General features: G+C 46.2%; 1 long non-coding RNA gene across 1 annotated transcript; it reads right to left on the bottom strand.

The window, feature by feature from the left end:
- Nucleotides 1-11,958: 11,958 nt before the first annotated feature.
- On the bottom strand, nt 11,959-22,436 carry LOC136158586 (uncharacterized). The gene is made up of 3 exons (XR_010661359.1): nt 22,312-22,436; nt 18,267-18,508; nt 11,959-12,285 (listed from the first exon to the last, which is right to left on the bottom strand). It is a non-coding gene; the product is annotated as an uncharacterized lncRNA (long non-coding RNA).
- Nucleotides 22,437-27,481: the final 5,045 nt, after the last annotated feature.

Raw genomic sequence — 27,481 nt, 5'->3', positions numbered from 1 at the left:
TTTTTAAAACGTTAACACTTTTACTGACTTAATGGCTGAGACCAGATGAAAGCAGTGGAAGAGCCCAAGGAAACGGGAAGTTTAGATAAATCTGTGCTTGGAAGGTTTTTTTGTTCAATGTTGAATTGCCTGACCTTTATGGACTGAAGGGTGAGCCCCCAAATTCATGTGTTGAAAGCCTAACCTCCAGGCTCAAAGAATAAATGTATTTGGAGACAAGATCTTTAAAGTAATTAATTTAAATTACCGTTAGCCAGTATGACTGGTGTCCTCAGAAGATGAGGAATTTAGGACACAGACACACAGGGGGAAGGTCGTGTGAGGATGCAGGGGGAAGACACCCAACAATGACTCAAGACGAGAAGCCTCAGGCACCTGTGACCCCTTGATCTTGGACTTCCAGCCTCTAGAACTAGGAGGGAATAAATTATTGTTGTTTAAGACTCCCCTCTCCTCCCACCTCATTACACTCCCCTAGTTTGTGATGCTTTGTTAGGGCAGCCCTAGCAAAATAATACAACATGCAAAAGTCGTTTTGCATGAGAAAACTCATTTCTTTTTTTCAACCCTACAGAAATATTCTTTACAAAATATTGGTAAATGCACAATGCAATCCTTCCTTGAGTTCTGTTCCAGAATTTTGTGGATCAGACTCCCAGGCAAGCCTTGTGCCTTCCTGGCCTCTCTGACAGCTTCTGTCATTTTCTCTTGAGTCTGGAATGCAGAGAGTTTTTCAGATGTTGTTGTTCAGACACTAAGTGGTGTCTGACTCTTTGGGACCCCATGGACGGTAGCCTGCCAGGTTCCTCGTCCATGGAACTTCCCAGGCAAGAATAGTGAGTGGGCTGCCATTTCCTCCTCCAGGGGATCTTCTTGACTCAGGGATCTGGGTCTCCTGCATTGGCAGGTGGATTCTTTACTACTGAGCCACTGGGAAAGCCCAGTTTTTCAGATACTGGAGCTTAACTCCAAAAGGCCCTGAGATAAAGGTCTTTGCATACCTCTTATGATTGCCAGGGGTCTCCTGGCTTGCCCCGTTTCCATAACCATACACTTGGTGTTCTGCCGCATGGATTTGCAGTGTGGGAGGTGTCCCTCACTTGGTGAGTCTGGAGGGACGAGCCCAAAGCTGGGCTTCAGTGCCCTTCCTGAAGCAGGTGGGGTGGTAGTGCCCGTGCTCAGTGAGGGGCTAGACTTGAGGACCTGTGAGACCCAACACACTTTCCTCCCATGATCTCACCAGACCTGGGTCATCCTACTCCCCCTCAACTGGCCCTTCCGGCCCTCCAGGGAGCTGGAGGGGTCTTTCTTCTGACTACACAGCCTGCAGCCTCACAGGGCTGGTGGGGCAGGAGCCAGGTCCCTGTTGATTCAGATGAAATGTTAATTAAAATGTTTAGCCCTAAGGTGGGGTAGAGAGATCAACCTCCGCGAACTATTACAGTCTAATAACCGGCATCATGTACAGAGCACTTACTGTGTGCCAGCCTAGAGATAAATTCTCCCTGCATCCTTCCAGCAACTCTCCATGGTAGCTTTTATTATACCCATTTTCCAGATAAGGACACAAACTCAGATTAGAACATTGAGGCGCAGAGAGGAGAAATAACTTTGCTAGGTCTCCACAAGCTAGCAGGTAGCAGAGTCAGGACCCATCACATACCTGGTACAACGTCAGGTGGGAGAACTACAAAGATAAAGAAAAATCCAGACCCTTCTCATGGGAAAGTCATTGATTTATGAGGGAACATGGGAAAGAAATTATTGCAAAATGATGGGCAGAGTATTCTCTTTCAATTCTGCTGATGATGAGAGCAGAGAGGGGAGGAATCTTGAAGGCAAGACTGCAAAGTTAAAGACAAGTTTTAAAGAAGTGATGGCAGAACTGAGTTTTGAAAGCTGAGGAGTAGCTGGCCAGGCAGAGAAAAGGATGAAGCAGAGTTTAGGGCAAAAGCTAAGAATATGTCTTTGGAGTCCTGCCCCTACTTGGATACAGGTCCAGTACCTAATAGTTGAAAGACCTTGATCAAGTTTCTCAACAACTCTGCCTCTTTTTAAATCATATTTAAGATGAAAATAATAATAATAACCAGTTGATACTGTTGCTCTGAAGATCAAATGAAATAATGAGTTCTGCCTAAAAAAAAATAAAGTGAAAGTGTTAGTTGATCAGTTGTGTCCCACTCTTTGCAATCCCATGGACTATAGCCCACCAGGTTCCTCTGTCCATGGAATTCTCCAGGGAAGAATACTGGAGTGGATTGCTATTCCCTTCTCCAGGGGATCTTCCCAACCCATGGATCAAACCCGGGTCTCCCACATCACAGGGAGATTCTTTATTGTCTGAGCCACCAAGAAAGCCTGAGGGGGGAAAAAAGGTGCTCAATAAATCATAAAGGGTTTCCATAAAGGACTGTTTATAGGGGTATGGTAGGGGATGAGGGATGAAGCTAAAAGGCAGCAAGGTCCAGAGAATGCAGGGCCTGTGTGCTAAGTTAAAGGAGTTGGGCCTTCATCCCGTGGGTGGTGGGGAGCTGTTGAAAGTTTTAAGCAGGAGAATAGCATGATCATATATATGTCTTAACAGTCTCAGTCTGGCAGTGCAGGGAGAATGATATTGAGGGAAAGACCAGGAGATGCTTTGATCCTGGTGAGGCATGATTTAGGGAGGGTCTGGATTAAGCAGGGGATGAGGAATGGATGCCAGGGATATTTGATGATAGGATCACCAGGTCTGCTAAATAGAATGGATGCAGAGAGCAGAGGGAGGGGAATGTGCAGAGGAAGAAGAGCAAGAGGCCTAGTGCTGGGGATGATGGGCTTAAAGATCAGGAGGATGTGCTGTGCAGGGTGTGGGGATCTGAGGGATATCAGCATCAGGATGGGCAAGAAAGCAGCTGCTCCCTTGGACTGGAGAGTGAGGAAAAGGTGAGCTTAGAGAAATATCCAGAAACCCGTTTAAGAGAAGGTTGAAGAAGAGCCCAAGAGGTGGGAGGCGAACAAGGAAGATGTGTGCCTACACCAAGGAAAGAGAGTTTTTAAGAAGAAGGGCAGAGGACTTACTGGTGGTCCAGTGACTACCCTGTACTCCCAGTGCGGGGAGCCCTGGTTCGATCCCTGGTCAGGGAACTAGATCCCACATCCTGCAACTAAGACCCGGCTCAGCCAAATAAATAAACAAGTAAAAAGAAGAAGGGAAGGGTCCGTATTACCACACGCCGTGGAGATAGGTGAGAAACGAGATAGGAGAAATGAGATAGGTGGCGGGACACGTGGTTACAGGTTTGTATATGTATTTATTATAGTTAGTTGATTAATATCATTAATAAGTAATTGAAACAGACCTGCACATGGTTAAGTCCCAGCTGGGAAGGTGGCAGCAGAGATGAGAGTGGCATACAGGACAGAAATGATTAATAACTTCCACAGCACTTCTGCTATTGACTTGGTCTTTGTCTTGGGTCCCTTCCCACCGTACCTTGGGCTGTCTGCTCCCTGCTATCAGAAAAATGTCAATGGCAGACCAGTTCCTGACACAAATCAGTTTAAGATTTTCTTGGTCCTGTCTCACCTCTCACAGCTATTCTTCTTACACCAAGATCTCTCACACTTCTGGGCCTCTGCATGGATAACTCCCATTGGTGAAGATGCTCAATTCCCTCTTTAGCCTGTTAACTCATAGACATCTTCCTAGATTCGACTCAAGCACCTTCTTCTAGACCCTTTTGGTCTCAGTGAAGTGTCTCTTTTGTGGATTTTGGCAGCCTCTTCTGCTCCCAACTCTCTTGGCTCTTATTGTGTATAATTATAAACCTATTTCTCCCTTAAAAGTTGTGACTTCTTTGAGGTAGGGGACTAAAGGTCACGTTTATATGTCCTCGACCAAACCCAGTGCCTGATGTATGCCGGCGCTCAAGAAATATTTTATGAATGAAGAAAACACAGATTGCACTTCTTGAGACTCAATAAAAACAATAAAGACAAAACCTCTAATGGTGAAGTGTGTGCAGTGCTTTGGGAACTCTTCTTAGAAGACGTGGGTTTGATCCCTGAGTCGGGAAGATCCCTTGGAGAATGAAATGGGAACCCACGCCAGTGTTCTTGCTGGGAGAATCCCATGGACAGAGGAGCCTGGCAGGTTACAATCCATGGGGTTTCAAAGAGTTGGATACAACTGAGGTTGACTAAGTGCACGCATGCACACACACACACACACACACATCACAGCTTCTTTATCCATTCATCCATCAAGGGACACTTTGGTTGTTTCCATGTCTTGGCTGTTGTAAATAATGCTGCAATGAACTTGGGGGTGTAGACATATTTTCAGGTTAGTGGTTTGTTTGTTTGTTTGTTTTTTCCAGATAAAGACCTAGAAGTGGAATTGCTGGATAATATGGTAGCTTTATTTTTAATTTTTTGAGGAACCACCATACTGTTTTCCATAGTGACTGCACCAACTTATATTTTCCATAATGGTGCATGAGTGTTCACTTTTCTCCACATCCTTGCCAGCACTTGTTGTCTCTCATCTTTTTAATAATAACTATCTGACAGGTGTCAGATAATATCTCATTGCAGTTTTGATTTGCATTTTCCTGATATTGAGAAGTTTTTCATATACCTGTTGGCCATTTGTTCTCTTGTTTGGAAACATATCTGATCAGGTCCTTTGTCCATTTTTTGATCAGTTTCTTTGCTTTTTGCAGTTGAGTTGTATAAGTAATTTATATATTTTGGGCATTAACCCCTTATCAGATACATGATTTGCAAATATTTTCTTCCATTCCATAGGTTGCCTTTTCATTTTGATAATAATTTCATTTGTTGTGCAGAAACTTTTTACTTTGATGTAGTCTTGTTTATTTTTGCTTTCACTGCCTTTGCTTTAATGTGTGAATGAGCTCTTAAAACTACTTTTGCCCTGAAGGCATTTACTAACTCAGCAGGGAACTGTTATGAAACTGATTACAGTTTTGATTACCTCATGGCTTGAGAGGGACAGAAGTGAAAGTCCAAGGGACATCTAAGGTGAGCGATAAGAGAAACCCAACTCTCCCTAATCCAACTCATGTACTCAAGGTCAGGTTAGACAGAAGAGATGTAAACCTATGTTCTTACAGGGATTAAGATTCATGTGAGATGATAAACCAAACCTAGCCTCTCTGAGAAATGGTAGACTAAATTTGCATTTCAGAGATGATACAAGAAAACTCAAGCAGGAAATTTAGCTGAAAGTGGTTCTGGTTTTGATAGTGCTCCAGAGATATGGCACAAGGGAATGTTCTATTGGAAAAGTAGGAGAGATCTAGTTTATTTGCATTCTTTCCTGTATTTGCTATATCAGTACTTTCATTTTAGTCATTCTAATGTTATTTGATATAATTGTATACATGTATTGTAATTTTGTATGTTGATCTTATATCCTGAGATCTTGTTGAAGTCACTTATTCTAGACAGTTTTTAAAATTGTTGATTTTTTGAGGGTTTTTTTTTTTTTTTTTTTGGTAGACAGTCATGTGTCATCTGAAATTAGGTATAATTTAATTTCTTCTTTTCCAATCTGTATGCTTTTAATTTCCTTTTCTTGCCTTATTGCATTGGTTATGGCTTATAGTATATTGAATAAGAGTGGTGAGAGCAGAAATCTTTGTTTTGTTCCCAGTATGAGGAGGAAAGCATTCAACATTTCACTACTTAGGATAATGTTAACTGTAGGTCTTTAGTAGATGCTACTTTTTGGGTTGAAGAAGTTCCCTTCTATTCCTAGTTTGTGGAGAGTTTTTTTTTTTTTTTTTAAATCATGAATGGGTGTTGAATTTTGTCAAACACTTTTCTACATTGGTTGATATGATCATATGGCTTTTCTTCTTTAGCCTGTTAATGTGGTAGATTAAATTTTTAAAACTGAAGTATAGTTGATTTCAGTGTTGTATTAATTTCTGCTCTCTCTATATATATGAAAGTGAAAGTGTTAGTTGCTCAGTCATGTCCAACTCTCTGCAACCCCATGGACTGTAGCCCCCAGCTTTTGCCTCCGAACGTCATTTTCCTACTGTTCCTGCATTGCCTCCTTTGCTATAATAAATCTTAACCTTGAATATAACTTTATATGGCATCCTGGGAATCTGTTCAGTCACCAAACTAGTTGTGGGAGCACTGAGACAGGAAGCTGTTGGTTTTTTTTTTTTTTTTTTTTGAAATTACAAATTTGATTTTTTTTAAATGGTTACAAGATTAAAAAAATAAACCATTTATTTGTGGCTGCACTGGGTCTTCATTGCTGCACAGGCTTCCTCCAGTCTTGGTGACCGGGGGCTGCTCTCTAGTTGTGGTGCACGGACTTCTCACCGTGGCGGCTGCTCTTGTTGCAGAGCACGGGCTCTAGGCCTGTGGGTGTCAGTAGTGTCACGCGGGCTCTAGAGTGTGAGTTCAGGAGTTGTGGCTTAGTTGCTCTGAGGCATGTGGAATCTTCCTGAACCAGGGATTGGACCCATGTCCCCTGCATTGGCAGGCAGATTCTTCTCCACTGAGCCACCAGGGAAGTCCAAGATATATACTTTAAAAACACAAAAACAAAACTGAAATATAGTTGACATATGATGTTAGTTTTAGGTGTAAAACATAATGATTCAACATTTAAATATAATAAAAAGTGATTACCACGATAAGCCTAGTAACCGTCTGTCACCATACGGTTACTGTCGTATTATTGATTATATTCCTTATGTTGTATATTCCCTCCCTGTGACTATTTTAAAACCGGAAGTTGGTATCTCTTAATCCCCTTCACCTATTTTGCCCATCCCCCACCCTCCTCTCTGTGGACAATCACCAATTTGTTCTCTGTATCTATGGGTCTGTTCCTGTAGGAAGACTATGTGGATAGGGAATTGCAGAGTTAATGTTAGAGCCCAGGATTCCTATCTCCAAGTTTCTCTGTTGATAATAAGGTTCAGATATCACTCCCAAGGAGTTCTGTTTCCTTCCATACTGACCTCTCAGCTCTTGCTTAACTGGCTTCTTTATTCTCCACCTAACTTGCCATGTCATGCTTTTCTTCTTCCTTTTTTTTTTTTTTTTTTTTTTTAAAGCAAATCCTATCTTAGAGATCTTTTCCTTATTCTTTTCCAGACCTTCTTACTCCTGGCCCTCTCCTCTCTCTAGGTCAAATCATAACTTGCTCTTTTTGGAGACCCCAGCGTACTAATGTCTAACCCAGTGGTTCTCAACAGGGGGAGATTTGTCCCCCGCAAGGGATACTGGGCAGTGCTTGGAGATGTTTTAAAAAATATCTTTTTGGCTACTTGAGTGGCATGTGGGATCTTAGTTCCCCAACCAGGGATCAAACCCACGCCCCCTGCATTGAACGCTCAGAGTCTTAACCACTGGACCACCTGAGAAGTCCCTGGAGGCATTTTTGACTGTCATAACTACAGGTTACTATTGGCATTTAATGGGAAGAGGCCGGAGATGCTGTCAAATATCCTACCACGCACAAGTCAGCCTTCCACGAGAGGGAATTATCCAGCCCATAATGTCAAAGCGCCAAAGTGGAGCAACCCTACTTTAAGCCTCTGCCTGGGGAGACGGCATCTGACTCCTGACCGGCTCTTTGTAGTTGGAGCAGTTGTGCCAGGCCAGTCAAGGCTGAATTGCTTTGAATTTGTGGTGAATGACTTGACAATCCATGGCTTTGTGGGCTACATGGAGGGGAGTGGCTTCCTGCCACACAGCCAAAGGATAGGGCTGTGAACCTCTTTAGAATTCCACGGAGACTGAATTATAGTTGCCAGGATCTCACTGTGGGACGTGAAACCCAACAGCCTGGGTGGGTCACAGCCTTACCCACATGCTGGCCTGAGACTTCCGTGGAGTGCTGGAGTGACAGGCGGCGTGATGATGGTGGTGATGGTTTCTTTCCCCGAATACTGGCAGTCTGCTGCTTGTCCAGCATCTGCTGCCTGGTGCTTATGTTTTTACAGCTGGGTTTTGTGGCTGTGATTCTCATGTGTGTGCTTTGCAAATGACCTGGTTCGGTACAACTTGGATGAGATGATGACTGACCGGGGTGACAATGGCTGGAAAACTATCTATACAGATGTCTTCCGCTTTCCACCATACTGTGGTCAGCTCTGTGCTGAGTTTGCCGTGGGTGCCCAGAAGTGTGGGGCATTGATTTCCTGATCTTTCTCTGGTGAAATGATGAGAATTTTTTAATTAAAATTTTTGGCTCTACTGGGTCTTCATTGCTTTGCGAGGGCGTTCTATAGTTGTGGCGAGTTAGGGCTACTCTCTAATGGCTGTATGCTGGGCTTCCCACTGCAGTGGCTTTGCTTTCAGAGCACGGATTCTACAATGCCTGGGCTTCAGTAGTTGCGGTACATGGGGTTAATTGCCCCTCAACATGTGGAATCTTCCCAGACCACGGATCAAACCTGTGTCCCCTGCATTAGTAGGCAGATTCCTTGATGTTGTTATTTATTTACTTTGGCAGGCAGATTCTTAACCACTGGACCACCAGGGTAGACCGGTGATGAGAATTAATCAGGAATTTCTCTCAAGGGGTAGAAGTAAGTAGGTAGTTTGTTCAGAAAAGATTTGTGGATCTTCTTTTCCACCCAAGGTGAAGGGCAGACCTAAGACCATCACTCCAGCGGTGACAAGTGTTATTTTATTTTAGGTTTTCTGTACCAGAGAACTGAGTGAGATCATTTTACTGGAATCCTGGCTCTGGGAGAATTGGGCTAATTCCTCTGAATTTGGTGGAAGCGGGACGTGTGACCTAACAAACTTTCCCCTACTACCCCACAGGCCTTCTTACCAGGGTGCTGTTTGGCTTGGTGTGTGTATCGCCAGGGGGCCATTAGCTTGACACCGTCTAGTTGTAGGTCCCAATTTGCTGCTTCTCTGGCTACACGTTCAGCCATCTCTTTTGGCAGACGGTAGGCCAGCGTTGGATGTGGTTCATCAATCTCTCCATTCATCAGTCTCTTCTCTGATGAGGATTTCTGGTTCCCTGGTAGGTAGGCCTTGACGTAGGAATTTAGAAATGTCATAGAACCTGGAAGAGAGTCAGTGTGAGGCTTCCTGCCTGGACCCTCACATGCCTGCTGGCTTGTCCAGGATCCACCATCCATCCAATGTCTTGTTCTTTTATTAAAAAAATTTTTTTTGGCCATGCTGCATGACATATGGGATTGAGCCCATGCTCCCCCTACAGCACAAGTGTGGAGTCGTAACCCCTGGATTGTCAAGAAAGTCCCCAGTGTTTTATTCTTTATTTTAAAAAAATTTTTATGTTTATCTATTTATTTGATAAACAGTGCCAGGTCTTATTTGTGCCAGGTCTTAGTTGGGGCATACGGGGTCTTCTTTTAGTTGTGGCATGCAAACTCTTGTTGCAGCGTGTGGGATCTAGTTCCCTGACCAGGGATTGAGCCCATGTCCCTTGCACTGCAAGGGAAATTCTTAACTGCTGGACCACCAAGGAAGTCCCTCCCTGGCTTATTCTTAAATAAAATTTTTATTTTATAATAGTTGTAGGTTTATAGAAAAGTTGCAAAGGTAGAGAATTCCCATGTACCCACACGTAGTTTCCCCTATTATTAACATTTAATGGTATGCTTGTTATATTAACGAAACAATGTGCTGTGTTGTGCTAAGTGGCTTCAGTCATGTCCGACTCTTTGTGACTGATGGACTGCAGCCCGCCAGGCTCCTCTGTCCATGGGATTCTCCAGACAAGAATCCTGGAGTGGGTTGCCATGCCCTTCTCCAGGGGATCTTCCCAAGCCAGGGATCAAACCCACGTCTCTTATGTCTTCTGTTATCGGCAGGCAGGTTCTTTACCACTAGCGCCACCTGGCAAACTCCAATGAACCAATACTAACATATTAGTAAATAAAGTTCATAGTTCATCTAGATTCCCTTAGTTTTTACCCTGTGTTCTAAGATGCCATCCAGAGTAATTGCATTACTTCGTTTCTCAGGCTCTTCTTAGATATGACAGTTTCTCAGACTTCTCTTGTTTTTGATGACCTTGACAGTTGAGGACTCAAGACACTTTGTAGAATGTCCTCATCTGGGGTTTGTCTGAAGTTCTTCTCATGATAAGACTGGGGTTATGGACTTAGGGGGTAAAGGCCACAGACAGAGGCAAAGTACCGCTGTCATGACGTCATATCAAGGGCATCTCCTCTCAACATGTTGAATCACTGGTGATGTTGACCGTCACCTGACTGAGGTCATGTATGTCCGGCTTCTCCACTATGAAGTCCCCCAACCCATCCCATTTCCATACTGTGCTTTTTGGAAGGAAGTCACTATGTGCAGCCAACGTAGTATCCTTTTTAACACATCAGATCTTGCTTTTCCTCTTATAAATTCTCACTTATTAGAGGCATTGATTGCTACTGAGTCCATATTTTCCCAAACATTTGATTTTAATGTTCTTTACGCCAATACCAAACATTTATATAGCAAAGATGAATAATAAAGGCATGATTTGAGAGACTAGTTCTCTTAATACTACTGAGAACTCAAAACTAATGTCCTAAGAAGGCCTTTAAATACCATAATAGCCATTTTTTAGGAAAAACTTAAAACCATATTGCAGCTATAAGACCAAGGGAATTATTCTGAATGCTTCCCTTTGTCTCAAGGAAAGTTATCAGAAGAAATAGGATCATTTCAGTTCTCTTTAGAAAGCTTATTTTAAGAAGAGTCTTGGATCTTAAATATAATTTCCTCACGACTCTCTGAAGTTCCAAAAAGGGAAGCATGATTGTTAATGTTATATTTGTCCCTTTGTCATAGATGGGGCTATTTTCAGACTAGATAGAATGATCTGTGCTTTGTGCAGACTTCACAGTACATTGAGGGCTGTGGAAGAACCACCCTGAGTGCACACGTGGCCATGTAATAGGACTTGAAACATGTTGTTACGCTTGTGTAGTACTGAAGACCATCTGAAGTTTTCTATTTTTGCTCTTATGACCTACTTATTAGAACCATGACTTGTTTGATGCTGAGTTTCTGGGAATGAGTAGTTATTAAAAGAAAATATGACTTTTTTTTTTTAACAAAATGATTCCAGAAATACATTGTAGGGGAAAAGGATAAGTGTTTAAAATATATTGTTAAAATGCTCCCTGTGTTGAGAAACCTTTGTGCAATCCCTGACTTCATAATAAATAGGACATTTTGTGAGGATGTTTCATTGTTCTCCTTTTGCCCCTTTCCCTTTGAGCAAATGCCACGGTCATGTATGCGACTGGCCACATTGAGTCCAACATCTCTTGAGGACAGTGTTCCATCTCTGAGTGACTCTCACCAGCTCCAACTTACCCACCTTATTTTTACCCATGAGCATTTTGAAAAAGAAGAGTAATGAGGGAAGTAACCTTATCAGATATTGAAACAACTTATAAAGCAAAATAATTAAGATAATGATGTAGTGGTGGAGACACAGACCGATAAATAGATTCAAGAAAGAACTCCAATTCAAATGGAATTTCACACATGATAAAGGTAGCATTTCAAAATAGCTGGGGAAAGATAGTTATTCACTAGACAATGTTGAGAGGTGGTGGGAGGGAGAAACCTGGATCTTGATCTAATTCCTTACACATAGTATTGAATTCCACTTGGATCCAAAATTTAAACTTAATGAAATGAAACCATGAGATACCATTATAAAGAGTTAGCATTTTAACAGTTCTGGAATGGAAAAAGTATAAAATTATGCAAAATTTAGAAGCTAAAAAACAAAAATGCAGTAACCTCTGTTTGATTTAAAGACACACATGCATGCACACACACAAACTCAAAAGACAAATGCCAAATCTGAAAGGCTATCTGCAACCTTTTCATACACGAAGGGCTAACATTTTCAGAGGGTACAGATGTTCTTTGAGTGGGGAAAATAAAACAAAAGGCAAAAAACACAGGAAAAGATGCCTAACCGTACAGTCAAATGTAAATCATTTCTGTCCCTCTAGGCTAAAAACAATGAAACTTCTGGAGGTGAGAAGTTCAAGGCTACCTGGGCCAGGCACCTTCTTAGGTTCACTGTGCCCTCTTTGGCATGTGGCCGTCCTCCTCCACGTGTTTACAGAATGGCTGCTGTAGCTCCAGGCATCATGACCACGATCCAGCAGAAACAAGGGGGCAGGTAGGGAAAAGGCCAAAGGCTCTTGCTCCAGAGTCTGCTCCCTGTCACATGTGTTTCTTGGAAGCCCAATTCTGATTCCATCTCCTTTGCTAGAACTGTCCTGGGGCTGCCTGGAAGGATGGAGAAGTGATTTTTTTTTAATTTTATACTAAAAAGTATACCACTTAGGGATTTTCACTAGGTGAACACGCCTGTCTGACCAGCACCCAGATCAAGACACAGTGGCTCCTTGCAACTGCCCACATGCTCTCTCCCAGACACTAGAGAAGGTGAGCATTTTTAATGGGCACCTTCTCACTGTGGCCAAAATTGGGTTAAGAAAGAACAAAAGAATATCAGAGGCCAGCAGTCTGTCACACCCATCACTTTATATATTCGCCCCAAAGGCACTCTTATCATCGATCTGCTCAAATCTTTCATTCTCAGTCCAAGAAATTTTATATTTTAAGAGACAATGGCTGAAATTTACATTTCCTCTAATTTCATAATGTGAGCCTGGGACCAGGAACACCTGGCCTGAATGGGAACTCTCTGCAGTCATAGATTCATAGGCAGCTGCATCGAGATGGTCCCTGGGGGACACTGACCAGGTCTGAGTTTTGAGGTGTCGGTGAATACAGAGACATCCTGGAGAACCCGTCCCATGAATGGGATGAACATGAGAACATTTGCAATTCATACACATTTTTTAAGAGGTGAGAAAACCCTAAAGTAAGATAGGTATGGCCAAATCTTAGAACAGAATTCAGAATTTATTCCTTATTACAGTACACATCTTGAAGAAAACGTCTTTCTTATGAAACAGAGGCCACTTTTCTCCGGGCACCCCACCTCCCCAACATTCTGACGATCATCTTGGAGAGAATCCTTTTGCAGGAGGCATCCGGCAGCATCCTGATACCAGCTAATTCACATGCAGCAGAAACTCTACAAATGCCATAACTGTAAGGGCTTTCGGGAAAAGCAAAGCTCATTCAACGTCAGAGAATTCACACTGGAGAAAAACCACATGCGCGTCATAGCTGTGAAAGCGCTTTTAGATGGTGCTCAGAGCTAATTAGACATCTGGGATTTCAGAGTGGATAGGAGCCCTGGGAGCAGAAGGGATGAGGAAGAACCTTCAATCAGAGTTCCAGCCTCGGACAATGTGGGCTGATTCATGGGGACGGGAAACAGGCGTGTGTGCTGAATGGGGGAGGCTGTCCGGGGGAGGTGTGGGGTACACTGAACTCATTCACGCTGGAGAGCAGCCTGTGAGTGGAACCAACGTGGAGCATCATCTTTGGAGAATTTACAGGAAAGAAACACTCTTATTGGAAAAGATTGTGGGAGAGCTTTTAGCCAGTAATCAGACTAATTCATTCTGGAGAAAAGCCTTGATTGTGGAGAATGAGGAAAAGCCTTCAGGTCTTTTCCTTATTGGATTTCAGAGAATCTTCAGTGATAAATGGGGAAACTTTGAGGAGGGGAGGGGGTTCAGGGTTTATTGTCAATTAAAGCATGAATTGCATTAAGTAGGGGCTTAGACTTTATTGCTTCTTTCACTGCAACCAAGATTTCCATTTCATTCTCTGTCTCATAGAATATATATATATTTATTTATCTCTAATGACTTAGGAAGATAAGCTTATAAACTTGCTTTTATAAGCTTAACTTCTATTCCTGGTAGGTATTCAATCCAGTTTTGCTGAATGAATGAAATAATACAACAGGCAAACAGCAGAGTCAGCCTAGTCTGAACCTTCAAGGGCAGGACTCCATAAATTGTGGAGGGCGCGAAAGGACTGTGTGGAGGAGGCGAGGCTTACTGGTAGGATCTGGAGGTTGCAAATTCTACCCTAATTGCAACACATTCGTGTTGGGCCCCCATTAGCTTGAGGAACTTCTATGGGCCACGTCTCTTTACTGCTGAAGACTATTTTGAGATGGGAAAAGAGGGGGGCCAATTTTTCTCCAGTTCTGAATGCATCTGACAGCTACATGAGGAGGATACCAGTTTCACTTTGTTTTATATTTAAAACTAGACATTTAAAGAGGAAGGGCTAGAGTTCCTAAGTTCAATTTCTCTTTTCATAAAGCAAGGGTCAGGCACATTTTCTTGTGTTGAAGCAACACAAAAACCACATTATGTGATGAAAATTGAATCAGAAGAAAGCTTCATCTAGTCCTTATCCACCGACTGCGTTCTCACCTCCCAACCAAACTCCTTATCCCTACCTGGGATTCTAAGTCTTCTAGGAGACATCCTTGCTTGCCACTATATCCATTCCCCAGTTGAGGAAGAAGCGATTCAGGTCCTGTGCGTTTCTGGCTCCTGACTATGCTTAGAGAAGATAGGAAGGAAAGGTAAAGAAAAAAGGGCCAGGTGGCAAAGGGACAAAGCATGGAGAATGCGGGAAGTGGCCTCAAGTCAGGGCACCCTATTCCCCAAAGGACTTGAAATGTCACTTAGGCTGGTTGGAGAGTAACGAAAAAGCCTGGTTTTCCATCAGTTAAGTTCTAGCTGCCATACATTTCCTTTATCTAGTACATGGGGCTCAGAAAACCCTGCTGTGTGACAATGGCCTCCTCTAGAATTCATCCAGCCTAACTCACCATTTGCCAATTCCAGCTTGCTTCTTCTGCCATGGCCTTCTGACACATGCTCAGGCTCTGCATCCAGAGACTAACACCCACCCCCCCACCCCTTCCATGCTGATTTGTTCTAAAGTTCCTCATGGAGCCGCAATTTAGAAGACCCAGGCTCATACATCTGAAACTGTCCTGAATCTGTCCTTCCTCATCAGTGCCCTGTACGCTCCGGGAATCAGAACTAAGTGCTCAAGCTGCTTGCTTGTGTGGGCTATGACCAATCTTGACCTGTATTTCCTACCATACAATTAAGGTTTCCAGTGGCTAAATTGGGCTGATTTTCCATTTGGAGCTGTACCAAGAGCCGTGGGGGCTCTGAGGAGTTGATGAGGGGGAAGTTCAGAGGAGTGCCGTGTTGGCTAAGAATGCCTTAGGCTGCAAATAGCAGAAATGTGTTTAGAAAATAAAGACAGTTGAATTTAAAGATCAGTAAGACTGGAAGTAGGTGGTTCCAGGATAGATGTGGTGGTTCAACGGTATCATCGAGCTCCTAGGCTTTTTTGGTCTGCCTACTTGGCCAACCTTGGTATGTTGGCTTTCTCCCTTGGTCTTGTTGACACCTGGTCTCAAAAGGGCTGCCACAGCTCCAAGTATCACATCTCAAACATCCCTGTTCAAAGCAGGAGGAAGAGATGGGCCTCTTCATTCTCCTTTAATCAGGAAGCAACATCTTCCCAGAAGGTCCCCCAGCCACTTCCCATAAGTCATGCTGGCAGAGCTGTCGCACGCCTGGTTCTGAGCCGACAGACAGCAGAGGGACTAAATGGGGAGCCTGCGCAATGACACACATGGCAAGGCAGGCCTGGCGAGCCTGGGGAGGCTCGAGGGCTCGCCCCTCTCTGCCTTTCCTGGAGCCCTGCCTCTAATCTGCACAGCCTTATCTTCTGCCCAAAGAGGCTCATTAATCCCCCAATGTTAAGTATTGTTTTGCCTTTCTTCAATCTCCAACCTTCCACCTCAGTGTACTTCCGGCCTACTTGCCCTCATGACCTCCTGTCACACACTGCCTATGCAGTCTGATTTGGAGGTTCAAATTTCCTAAAAGAGGAATCTGCCTGGCCTGACTGACTTTCCAAATATTCACTGAGTCAGGGGACTTCAAAAGTTGTTGACCTGTGTACACAGATCCTGGGTCACTGACCTGCATGAGTGTGTGAGTGTGTGTGTGAGTGTGTGTGTGTGTGTGTGTGTGTGTGTGTGTGTGTGTGTGTGTGTGTGTGTGTGTGTGTGTGTGTGGTTCAAGGAGGACAGAAGCAGAGTCATGTGATGCAACACAGCCACCTGGCTGAACGAGGTGGGGTATGGGGGTGGGGCAGGACAGAGGGCGTGGACAGTGGCTCCTGGAGTCCAGGGCAACAAGATAAGGGAATTAGGCCAGTCTACTAGAGAGACGCCAGGTGGATACAGGAGGGAAAAGGCCATTTTGCACATTTCGGTCCCGTTTCAGTGGATGCCAAGTGGAGAAGAGAGGAATCCGGCTGGCAGACGAATCAAGGCCTTTGACCTGTGGCTGCAGCTGAACCTGCCCAGCTGGATCCAGTTAGTTGTCCAGGTCACTCACTCTGAGTGCCCGTTACTTGACTTACAGAATGAACAGCCTTCAGTTTCTTGAGTCTGCCCTGATATATCCCCTGAATTCCCACAGGAGAAATTCCAGGGACTGCTAGTAGGAAGCCGGGCTTTCTCATGAACGTGGCTTTAATAGGGCCTGGCAGCATCTGGTACCCACTGGACTTAGAGCTTAGAAACCATTTTGTGGCTTTGGCAGGCCACGGAAGAGACTGGAGAAGCAGGACTAACTCAACATGATACCACGTAACGGGGACAGAAAATGGACTGGTGATTCCAGCAAAGGGAGTGAAAAATCCCACAACACGAAAATGAGAACGTGCAAGACCTGGATTCTAAGCCTTGCTCCTCTACTTCTTAGTTGCATGACCTTGGGCAGGTTACTGCACCTCTCTAGGTCTTAGTTTCTTCATCTGTAACGTGAGGATAGAAACATCCCATTTCAAGGGTTGTTGTGAGGATTAAATGAGACCCTGTGTGTAAAGCACTAAACACATGTGAGTGACTGCTGTCCTCAGAGCCTGTCACACGCTCGGGTGGGGCCGAGCCCCAGGGGAGATCCCGCTGGCTGGCGCCCATCAAAAGAGTTGGCGTGGCGTGGCAGTTCTGATGGGGAGCTCCACTGGGGCCCCCCATGGTGGTGAGTGGGGCTGGGGGTGACTTTGCACCCCATGAAGCACTTGACAGCTTTCCTTCTAGTTTCTTGAGTGATTTCCTAGAGGCCTTTGGAACAGCTTTCACCCAGCCCCCCAGGAGTTAAGAGTCTCTAACTTCACAGAGCTTACAGTCCCTGTCCCTCCAGTCCCCTCTCTCCCAACAGCCTTCCCTGGTTTAGCCATTTCAATTTCCTCTGCCTGTTTCTATCGCTTCCTACTCTATTTGTTCCTTGGATAGGCCCTTCGAGGAGTGATCTGAGAGGGTATCTGGAGATCTACTATAAGTGACGTTCCAGCTCTAAACTCCCAGGACAGGAGCACAGAAATCCAGCGGCCAGCTGTCTTCCTGCCCAGAGACCGCCATGTGAGCTCATGAGCCTCTGGTAAGCAGGCAGAGAGGAGGCTGGCAAGGACCCTCCCTTTTTCTCCTTAATGCTCCACGATCTACTCATCCTTTCACCGGGTTCAAGGCTGTCCTGGGTTCAAGTTTCAGCTGTTCAGAGCAGCCTTGGCTTTCTAGGAAACGCAGTTCTGATGGACAATGCCAGATCTAGGGACTAGCTCTTATCATCCCCACCTCCAACATTTCTAACTTTCTAGATTTTAAAGACATTTAGAAGAGCACGCCATGGCTATATAAATCCATGGATATATACATAGAGCCTATCTCTGTCTTGTTTTGTTTTGTAGGGAGATAGAGATTTTGCAGTTAACAAAAGGCAAAGAGATGTTCCTGCATTTTGTGCTTGGGACCCAGCACTCTGCTGAATGGTAAAGGATGATGTATTTGTGGTGGCCAGCACAGGTGGGACCTTTCATACAGTCCTTAACATCTGTTCTCCTGTTACCTCCTTGCTGGTAACTCTGGTTGCTGGCAGCCACAGGAGTGCCCAGTGTCGGATGAATACCTGCTACGTGCCAGGTGTTAATTGAGGCACTGTGAATATAGAGATGCTTCAGACATAGGTCTTGCTCTCAAAGAGCTCCAAGTTCATCTTTGGGGTGAACCCTGAGCCAGCCATCCTTAACCGGGACACTGGCCAGCTCTCCAACATACTAATTTCTTGCTTGTTCCTGCCTCCCCAGTCAAGGTCACTTCCAAGGTTAGCGCAACGCATGACAGCCAGCAGTGCCCCCAGGCAGAGCCAAGGGCCTCTGCCACCTTACGGACATCAGGGCTAATCCGGCTTTCAGGTCAGGGGTGGGGGAAGAGGTGGCAATAAAGATGAGATCACCTTCCTCCTGTGTGACCCGGAAGAGAATGGCCGACAACCATCCCCGAGAAGGCAGGTCATGTCTTCAGTCAAGGGTAAGCGTGTCTCCATGCGTGATGACCCTGAGCCACAAATCCATCTGTCTGCATCCACAGCTGTATGCAGTCACCGATCCCCATGTCATCCCGAGTCCCTCGGCGCTCAGAGGTGCTGTGAGTCCAAGGGACACCGGGTGGTTCTTCCTCAAAGAGCTTTACATCTGTCTGAGGAGGAAAATGCATGAGAAGGTCAGGAAGGACCAGAGCTTGGCTGGGTGCGAGAGGGGGCTCGGGGCCCAGTGGACCCAGTGAGCAGAGTGCAGGCTGGGAGCCCAACTGCAGGCCCGCAGGGTCCCAGGAAGCCTTCATGGAAGAGGTGGGCTTTGGGCCGTGTTTGGCGGGTGGGAAGCACTCCTGGGGAAGCTTCTTGTGAGCCAGAACTGTGGGTGCTCCAAACACAGTTCCTCTATTGCCCCCTTGGGAAACAGAGGATCCAACCAGTGGTTCCGCTTCTGGCTGCTGTAATCCCAACAGTCAGAGGCTCAAGGGTTCGTGCCGACACAGAGCTACAGAGCTTGGTTTGCCTGAACGGAGGTGCCTGTGACACTCTCATTTCCGACGGCGTCATCACAGTGTGAGGCCAGGGCCACGGTGTGCTGTCGGAACCTATGCCCAGCCATTCTGCCAGAGCAGCATGGTGGGGGCTGTCCTGGGGGGACCGCCGCTCCTCAGAGGCCAGGATCTGGAGCCTTTACGCGGAAGGTAGCACGCTGGGACAGCACAGGCTCTAAGCCTGGCACAAACGCACGTGGCCAAACACTTGCATCTGAATCTGGCAGAAGATCAACGAATTCACACGCCAGAAGAAATCTTTGAACATTCTGAATACGGGGAAATTTCCATTCATCTCGTAGCTCATACTAGAGAGATTCCCCCATGAATGGCGTCAATGTAGGAAAATCCTCCGAGCGCGGCAGCAGCTATCAGAGAACTCACGAGGGAGGGCCGGGGGCACGGACGCAGAGAGCGCGTTAACAAAGAGCTCAGCCTGGAGCCCAACACACCGAAAAACCTGTATCTTCATTAGCACAGTGGCGCTTTGAGAAAGCACAACTTGGCCAAGCCATTCTGGAGCTAAGTCTTTCACAGGTGATGAATCGGGGGTGATGATCAGTTCAGGAGAAATCAGCCCTCATTCATCACCCGAGGGCTCGGGCTGGAGAGAGGGCAGATGCTCATCGTGAATGACGGGACTATTGGGAGTCCTCTGGCCTCGGGAAACTGGGAGGCCATGCAGGGCTCGGCCTCGGGAAACTGGGAGGCCATGCAGGGCTCATGGGAGGACAGTCAGTGGTACCTCAGAGCACAAGTCATATACAATGGTCATGGATGAGAAAAACGTGGTGAAAGGGCCAATTTAGATAACGACTTTGTTGGAACTTGTGCTTTTAGCACCTGTAATGGAACGACAGGCTTGACCTGGAAGGAACGCAAACACCCTGTGGGGGAGGCCGGTTCAGTGACAAGGTCATGCACCTGCGCCCCTGGGGTCCACTTGCCCCTGGGGGACCTGGTGCCTTGCAGGAGACAAGCAGAGGGGCTCCCGAGCTCTCAGCAGTATACTTTCCCACAGGGCCTCCGTGTCCCTGTTTCTTCACAGTCCCGCCTCCTTCCTCTCCCGGCAGGCAGGTAAGTCCTGGCCTTGTGTCTGCCATGTGCCCACCTGACTCTGGTGTTGCCCAGGGGACAGAAGCCCACCTGCCCAGGAAGAGGCAGGTGACCACCATTACCTTTGACAACTCACGGATATGCCCCAGGGATGCTGCTGTGCCTGGACCATTCATCCATCCATTCCACAAATATCTTTCGAGCATCTGCTCAACTCTGTAGCTGGCACATTGTTTGTGCTGGGATCAAGGACAGGGGAGAAAGGAAGTGTCAGTCACAAGGGGCTTGGGCTACCCAGGGAAAGAGGGGAGTCAGGAAAACAGGAGCACCTTCGAGACTGCAGGGGTGTCTGTGTCCTGGCTTTCGGATGGGGCTTTGGAGAGAGTGCTGGGAAGGGAGGAGGAAGAACTCTGACCTAATCACTGCCTCCCACACGACAGGCTAGCATGCGCTTTTCTGAGACCCCTGCCTGTGTGACCCGTGATCCCTACTTTGTAAAGAAAGGAAGATGAGTGCACGGCTAGCAGGCGGCACAGCCGGTCTAGGTCTGTCTCACTCCTGATGCCACTGTCTGTCCATCAGCACTGGGAGAGAAAGGGTCCGTTAGCACCACTGTTCCTTGGGTAATGTTTCCAGAGGCTTCGGGGACAGTGAGAGGCCCCTGGTGAAACAGGAAGAAAGGGGACGGAAGCGGGGAAGGGCATTGGCTTTTGTAGACTCTAGTGGGCAGGGAAAGACATTCATTCATTCACTCCTCTGTTCATCCATTAGGAAAATCTTCACTGAGTCCTATGGAGGGCCAGGTGCTGTGCTTCGGTGCTGGGGATGTGAGTGAGCAAGATGGACACACTCCTGCCCTTGTGGGACTTCTAGGAAGCAGGCGATCCAACAGGCTATGTGTTTTGAAAGGGGGATCCCAGAGGAGAATCCTGACCCTGACTCGCATCACTGAGGCTGACTTCGGGGAAGGGGCGACATGTCAGGGAAGACTTGAAAGATAAGCATCAACCTGGTGTGTGCTGGGGAGCGCCTTCCAGAGAACGACGATGGCAGGTCTGTGGATGAGGAGCAGAGCGGGAAGGAGCTGACGTGGAGGGAGGGAGGCGAGGAAGGACCAGGTCACCTGGGGCTCCTAGAAGGAGCTCAGACTGGACCCAGCGAACAATAGGAAGCCGCGGAGAATGTTCATCTTGGGGAGGCCCTGGGCAGTCTTAGACCATCCCTTCCCTGGAAGCCCGGAGAGGGCCGTCCAAGGTTTCTTCACACCAGGGCAGATATAGTTGGTGCGTGGGTTCTGTCCTTTTTCTTCACTAACTAAGGCGGTTTTCCAAGAGGCGCCGCTAGCAGAGTGAGCGATAAAGCTCGAACTAAGTGCCGGTGCCTCGATCCCAAGGAGGAAACCTTTGGTGCGTGAAGGGCGGACCTGAGAGTCCAGCGGATCTTCCGGGCAGACGTGCGTGGGTGGGCACTCCCCTCTTGTGGCCGAAGCGGGTACTGCACCCGCGTTCCCATGCAGGCCCGGCTCTAGGCTGTCCCTGGGGAAGCCCGGAAACAGGCCGCGGCGGCGGCACGGAGCTGGGGACTCCGGGAAGTTTCCCACCGGAAACCTTTTTTTTGTTTGTTTGTTTGTGTTTTGCTTTTTAAATGAGAAACCTGAACGGTGGAGAAAGTGTGTGTGTGTGTGTGTGTGTGTGTGTGTGTGTGTGTGTATCCTTAAAATCACTGGTAACGCTGAGTGTCTTTCTAGCATTTTCTTTCTAAGCATAAAAAAAGACACTCAGCGTTACCAGTGATTCTGGAATACGTGACTAAAAATTTTCAATGTTGTTTATATGTATTTTAAAACTTGGACGTGTACTACTTTTGTTGATAAGAGGGGGGAAAAGTATTTTGTTGTTTTAAAAAGAGCAGAAGTGACAGAAAAGTGCCCCAAGAAGGGGGCTGAGGTGGGGGCCAGGTGGCTGGTGTGAGAACCGAGTGGCCCGGGGAGGAGCCACTGCCCCGGCAGCCCTGTGTCTTTCCGCAGCTGCAAAGCGCCCCCGTGGCTGCTCACGGAGCCACGCGGGGACCAGGCTGCCCGGGGGCTGCCCGCCCGGCCGCTTCTGTCTAGCTGAGCCCTTCGGCTCGCACAGATCTGGGCTCCCGGTGCCTGCCCCTCTGTCTTTGTCTCACGCGCTTGCCCTTCTCCCGCCAGGGTCGCACCCTCCCGGTCTGGTCTCACAATCGCCCCGACCGCCGGGTTCTGGGTGACTGTGTGAGCTCTGACGCAGGGTGAGGGCTGGGTCCGCTCAGAAACTATAGAGCCACGCCTGTTCCATCCACGGGTCTCTGCCTTTGCCCGCCGAGGGCAAGGAGCTCACCTGGCTGGCAGTTCTGGTCTCTCTGGTCACCTTCCCGGCTCCTCTCTTCTCTCTCCTGCTCCAAACTCTTCTCTGGGGCAGGCCAGCTGCTCAACCTCCTCTCTGGGAGGTTCCCCGGACGCCGGTCTGTGGGACTGGATCTGGGCGGAGGCCAAGGACACAGACCTCGCCATTGCTGAGGTCATTCTTGACTGGAGAAGTCCCCAAGGAGGCTTAACTTGTGCCGTGGGAGGGTTATGTTTCAGATAAACTCTTTATGAGCTTAATTTCAGAAATGTTCTGAAATACACAAGTTTTTTGAAAAAAATAGAAGTCCCTCGATTATGGAAATTTTCAATCCCACTTTCTAGTGGGAGATACAATATTGTAGACTATTGTACAATATTACAACAAACTCTCATGTTCCCATCACCCAGCCTCCGTAGCTATTCATTTCCTGCCGTTCCTGTTTCTAGCTCGCCCCACCATACTTTTGTGTGTGTGTGTAGTGTGTTTTTTGTTTTTCCCCTTTCAGTATTTATTTATTTGGCTGCATTGGGTCTTAGCTGCGGCACACAGGATCTTTGATCTTGATTGCAGCATGAGAGATTTTAGTTGTGGCATTTGAACTTAGGGATCTACTTCCCTGACCAGGGATTGAACTTGGGCCCCTTGCATTGGGATCCTGGTTTTAGCTACTGGACCAGGGAAGTAGGGAACTCCATAGGGAAGTCCCTATGGAGTATTTTAAACATAAATCTTAGGTAGTATATCTTTTTTCCCCCCGATATATAACTCAGTATGTATCTCTAGTAGATTCAAATTAAATTACACTTGATGTTTTGGGGAATATATATAACAGAATAGTAATCTCCTGGACCTATCTCCATCTCCAGTAATTATATGGTGGTTTAGTCTCAAAGTCGCATCCACCTCTTGTGATCCGTGGACTACATATAGCCTGCAAGGGTCCTCTGTCCATGGAATCCTCCAGGCAAGAATACTGGGGTGGGTAACCACTTCCTTCTCCAGGGGATCTTCCCAACCCAGGAATTGAACCCTGGTCTCCTGCATTCCAGGAAGATTCTTTACCAACTGAGCTGGGAGGAAAGTAATCATGCCAATCTCCTTTCATCTACTCTCCCCTACCCCACCACATTTGATGTTTTTCAAGGAAACCTCAGGCATCATTTCACCCATAAGAGCTGCAGTGTGTGTCTTCAAAACGCTTTTTCTTTGTAAAGCATAAACCCCAATAGCATTATCACAACTAAAAATTTTGAACAGTAATTACTTAATATCATCCATGTTCACATTTCCTTGATTAAAAAAAAAAAAAAAATCTTCAATTGGTTGTTAGAATCATGACCCAAATCAGGTCTACAGGTTGCATTTAGTTGACAGTCTCTTCAGGTTCACTTCCCTCTTAAAAATTTTTTTTCCCATTTTTATCTTGTAATTTGTTGAAGTATTTCAGCAGTTTGTCCTTAGTACGAAGTGATACTTAACAGACGCTCGAGCGCCAACTCTGTGCCAGGCACTGTGCTTTGTGCTGGAAATAAAGGCGTGAGAAGATCCGGGGCAAATCACTTGACACTCTCTGGACTTGGGTACCCCCTTCTCTAACAGTAAAGAGGATTGGACTAGATGCTGTCTCTAAAGGCTCCAATCTGATCCACTCAGATCCCCCCTCTCATCACTATGATCCACTGTATGAGTCTCCGCAAATCTCAACCAAACTTATTCCCAGGGGGCGGCCGCCCACCTGCCTGGGTGATCAGAGGCCAAGGTGACGGCGGGACGACGTCGCCCGGATGCCGCAAAATCGTTCTGCCCGCGGTGGCCATAGGTATAACAGCAACCTTTCTGACCTTGAGTACTGGCCGGCCCTGCCCAACTACACTTCCCACAGTTCTCTGCGGCCAGCCGGTTACCACGGAGACAGGCTGGGCTCGTCGGTTCACCAACCGTCGGGGGTCTGGGTCTGCGGGTGATCATGTGCAGATGAGCCTCCACTCTCCGTGGCTTCCGAACGGGCCGGTCACGCGCCCTCGCCCCTTGGTTCTGGTGCCCGAGGAGGCCGAGCCATTTGACTGGGCCGGGGCCATCGGGAGGCTGAACTACATTTCCCAGGAGTCTCCGGGCACACCCCGCTTCCGGTCGCGGGCCGCCGAAAAGATAACAAGGAGTTGTCAAGGAGACCAGTCCGGGGGTATTTGGGGCCCTTAAGTCCGTGGACAGAGGAGTTGGAGACAGAGAAGGACAAAAGAAATGAGGAGGATGAAAAAACTGGTTATAAAGCAACATAAGGTACACTCCCTCCTGTTTACCTTTTTAGTGTCCACGGATGCTCAGGGTCAACGCGGGCGTCGCACAGCCCTCTGGGAAGTGTAGGCGTTGCTGCCCTAAGGGCTATGGGAAATGTAGTCATTGATTAACAGCCACTACCTGGAGCACTTACAGTCGAGGATATGGGATTGAGTCCTCCCTACCTCTCCCGTTTCCGCTCAAACACGTTTGTCTGCCCAATACTTACAGAATCTTTCCCTTTCTCTTCGTGCCAACCCTCAGTGCCGTATTTTAAACACACCCTTAAATCTATTCCCCGCGCGGCCACCAAAGTAATTGTCCCTGCTCTGCTTAGGGCTCTTACACAGATAATAAAATCAAATCCATGTTAACCGGCTGGCATGATATATTTGACCTTTCACCTATTGTCTCCCACAAGTCTCCTCATAGATAAGAATTGTTCTCTTTAGATTGTTCATCTCATTTGTGTTGATATCGTAAAGCCATTGTCACTTTTTTTTTTTTCAAATGCAGAGCACAACTTTTTGCTTTTAACAGTTGCCCTCCCAAAAAGGGTGATAAATTCCAAGAGTAGCTGGATTTGCAAAATATTCTTTTTTTGCAAAATATTCTTGAAAAAAGTACTTGAGTAGGTTTCTATCAGTAGAAACCACGTTCTTCATACTTTGATAAAATTAGAGTTTTATTTTTCCAAACAAAATATTTTATTACATGATCTGATTAACTCACACCTAGATGTTTTTCCAAGTCTTGTAAAGTCACCTGAAAGATTTATAAGATTTATTAAAAAAAAAAAAAAAAAACACGCTGTTTCTTACATAAATTACTTTACAAAGCTCTGATAAGACTCTAAATATAAAATAGATGCGTTTCTCTCCCCCACCCCCAACACTTTGAAAGTCTTAGGTTCTATATTTACGCTTGATCCAAAGAGCTGTAAGTGTGGAGTAAATCTGCCTGAGGCTTTAGAGAAAGGAGGCATACTTTTAAAGGCTATCAGAAAGCCTAGATAGTAATGAACTCTGTGGTGTAAAATGACAGATGAGGTGTTGCTCACATCAAAGCACCAAGAACTTGCCTTTTGAAGTGGGAATACTTGGCAGACACAATATTTCCATTAGCTTTTAACTTTGGTAGGAAGAATGGCTCAGATCATAAACGTAGAGAGCTATTTACCTGATAAAGCAATTTAGAAGTCACAGTCAAAAAATATGTAATCTCTTCTTAACATTCAAAAGCAGAGAGTTTCCTCCTTCCTCATTTATTTAATTTCTTTGGTTTTGGTTTTTAAACCATAGATGCCTTCATTTCTTGCCTGAGGAAAGAGTACATTTGTTGAAAAAGCATCAGCCAAGGCCAGGATGATGCTGGGAAAGATTGAGGGCAGAAGGAGAACGGGGTGACAGAGGATGAGACAGTCAGATGGCATCACTGGCTCAATGGACATAAGTTTGAACAAACTCTGAGAGATAGTGAAGGACAGGGAAGCCTGGCATGCTGCAGATCATCGGGTCACTAAGAGTCAGACATGACTTAGCAACTAAACAACAAGGCCAAGATGTTCATGTACTTCTCAGGAATCAGATAGGGAAGGCTGAAATCAAGATCTAAAAGAACCATAATTCAGAATGGTTTTGAGTGGTGCAAATGCAATTAGTTACCTTTTCCATGGATATCAGAGTACTGCTCTCATTAACTTTTACATGTTCTGAGTTGCCAGCAAAATTCTACTTGTTGTTATAGCCTACACTATGGATATAAGGGTCTTCTGGTGTTCCAGAAAACATATAATGATCTCCAGGAACATTCCTGAACAATTTCAAGATATGGACATTCAAGTTACAATGTGAGTTGTAGTTTTCTTTACAACCGAGAAAGCTTCAGAATGCTACTCAGTCATTTGATTGGTTTCAAGAAATATGATGCTAGATCTATGTGCCACATACTTGCAAACCATTTTCTGGATGGTTTAGCTTCAAAAGTGGTTGTTGCTGCTGTTGCTGCTGTAGTTGTTGTTGCTTTATTAAGTTCAGTCTCAAAGAGTGGCACTCTTGGCCAGGTCCACTTGTGGAACTCATCTGCCCAGTTACACAGGACAGTGGAAAGAGTTGGGGCATGGGGTCCAGTTCTGAGTCACTTGCTGAGTCACCTTGACCTAGTCATTTGCCACTACTCTCAAACCTACTCCTTTTCTTCCATAATGCCTCCTTTTTAGTCACTCAGTCAAATCCAACTCTGTGTGACCCTATGGACTGTAGTCCACCAGGCTCCTCTGTCCATAGGATTTTTCCAGATAAGAATACTGGAGTGGGTTGCCGTGCCCTTCTACAGGGGGTCTTCCAGACCTAAGGATCGAACCCAGGTCTCCTGCATTGCAGGCAATTCTTTACCATCTGAGCCACCAGGGAAGCTCCCATAATGCCTCAGTGAACAGCGTATGTGGTAGGCTGACTAATGGCCCCCAAAATATCAGACGTGACTCCCTGTAATGCACATATCCTGTAAATGATACTTTACTTGGAAAAAGCATCTTTGTAGATGTGACTAAATTAAGGATCTTTAGATGGGGAGATTATACTGGATTTCATGCGTGGGCCCTAAATGCAATTATAAGTGTCCTAATAAGAGTGCGGTAGAGGGAGATTTGAGTCAGGTACACAGGGGATTAGGCGATGTGAAGAAGGAGCAGAGAGAGATTTGAAGATGTTGGCCTTAAAGACTGGAGTGACAGCAGCTACAAATCAAGGAATGACGGCAGCCACCTCTACACTTGTCTGCCTTCTGATCCAGCCCTCCTGCTGTGGTCTGAGGGGCTTTTTTACCATGGAGATCCTACATCGATCTGCAGTGATCATCCTTCAGCGGTGCCTCAAAGCCTGAC

This window comes from Muntiacus reevesi, chromosome 2 (assembly GCF_963930625.1).
Source record: "Muntiacus reevesi chromosome 2, mMunRee1.1, whole genome shotgun sequence".
Lineage (NCBI taxonomy): Eukaryota > Metazoa > Chordata > Mammalia > Artiodactyla > Cervidae > Muntiacus > Muntiacus reevesi.
Note: the sequence above shows the minus strand (reverse complement) of the source record. Positions and strands in the feature narration are given on the sequence as shown.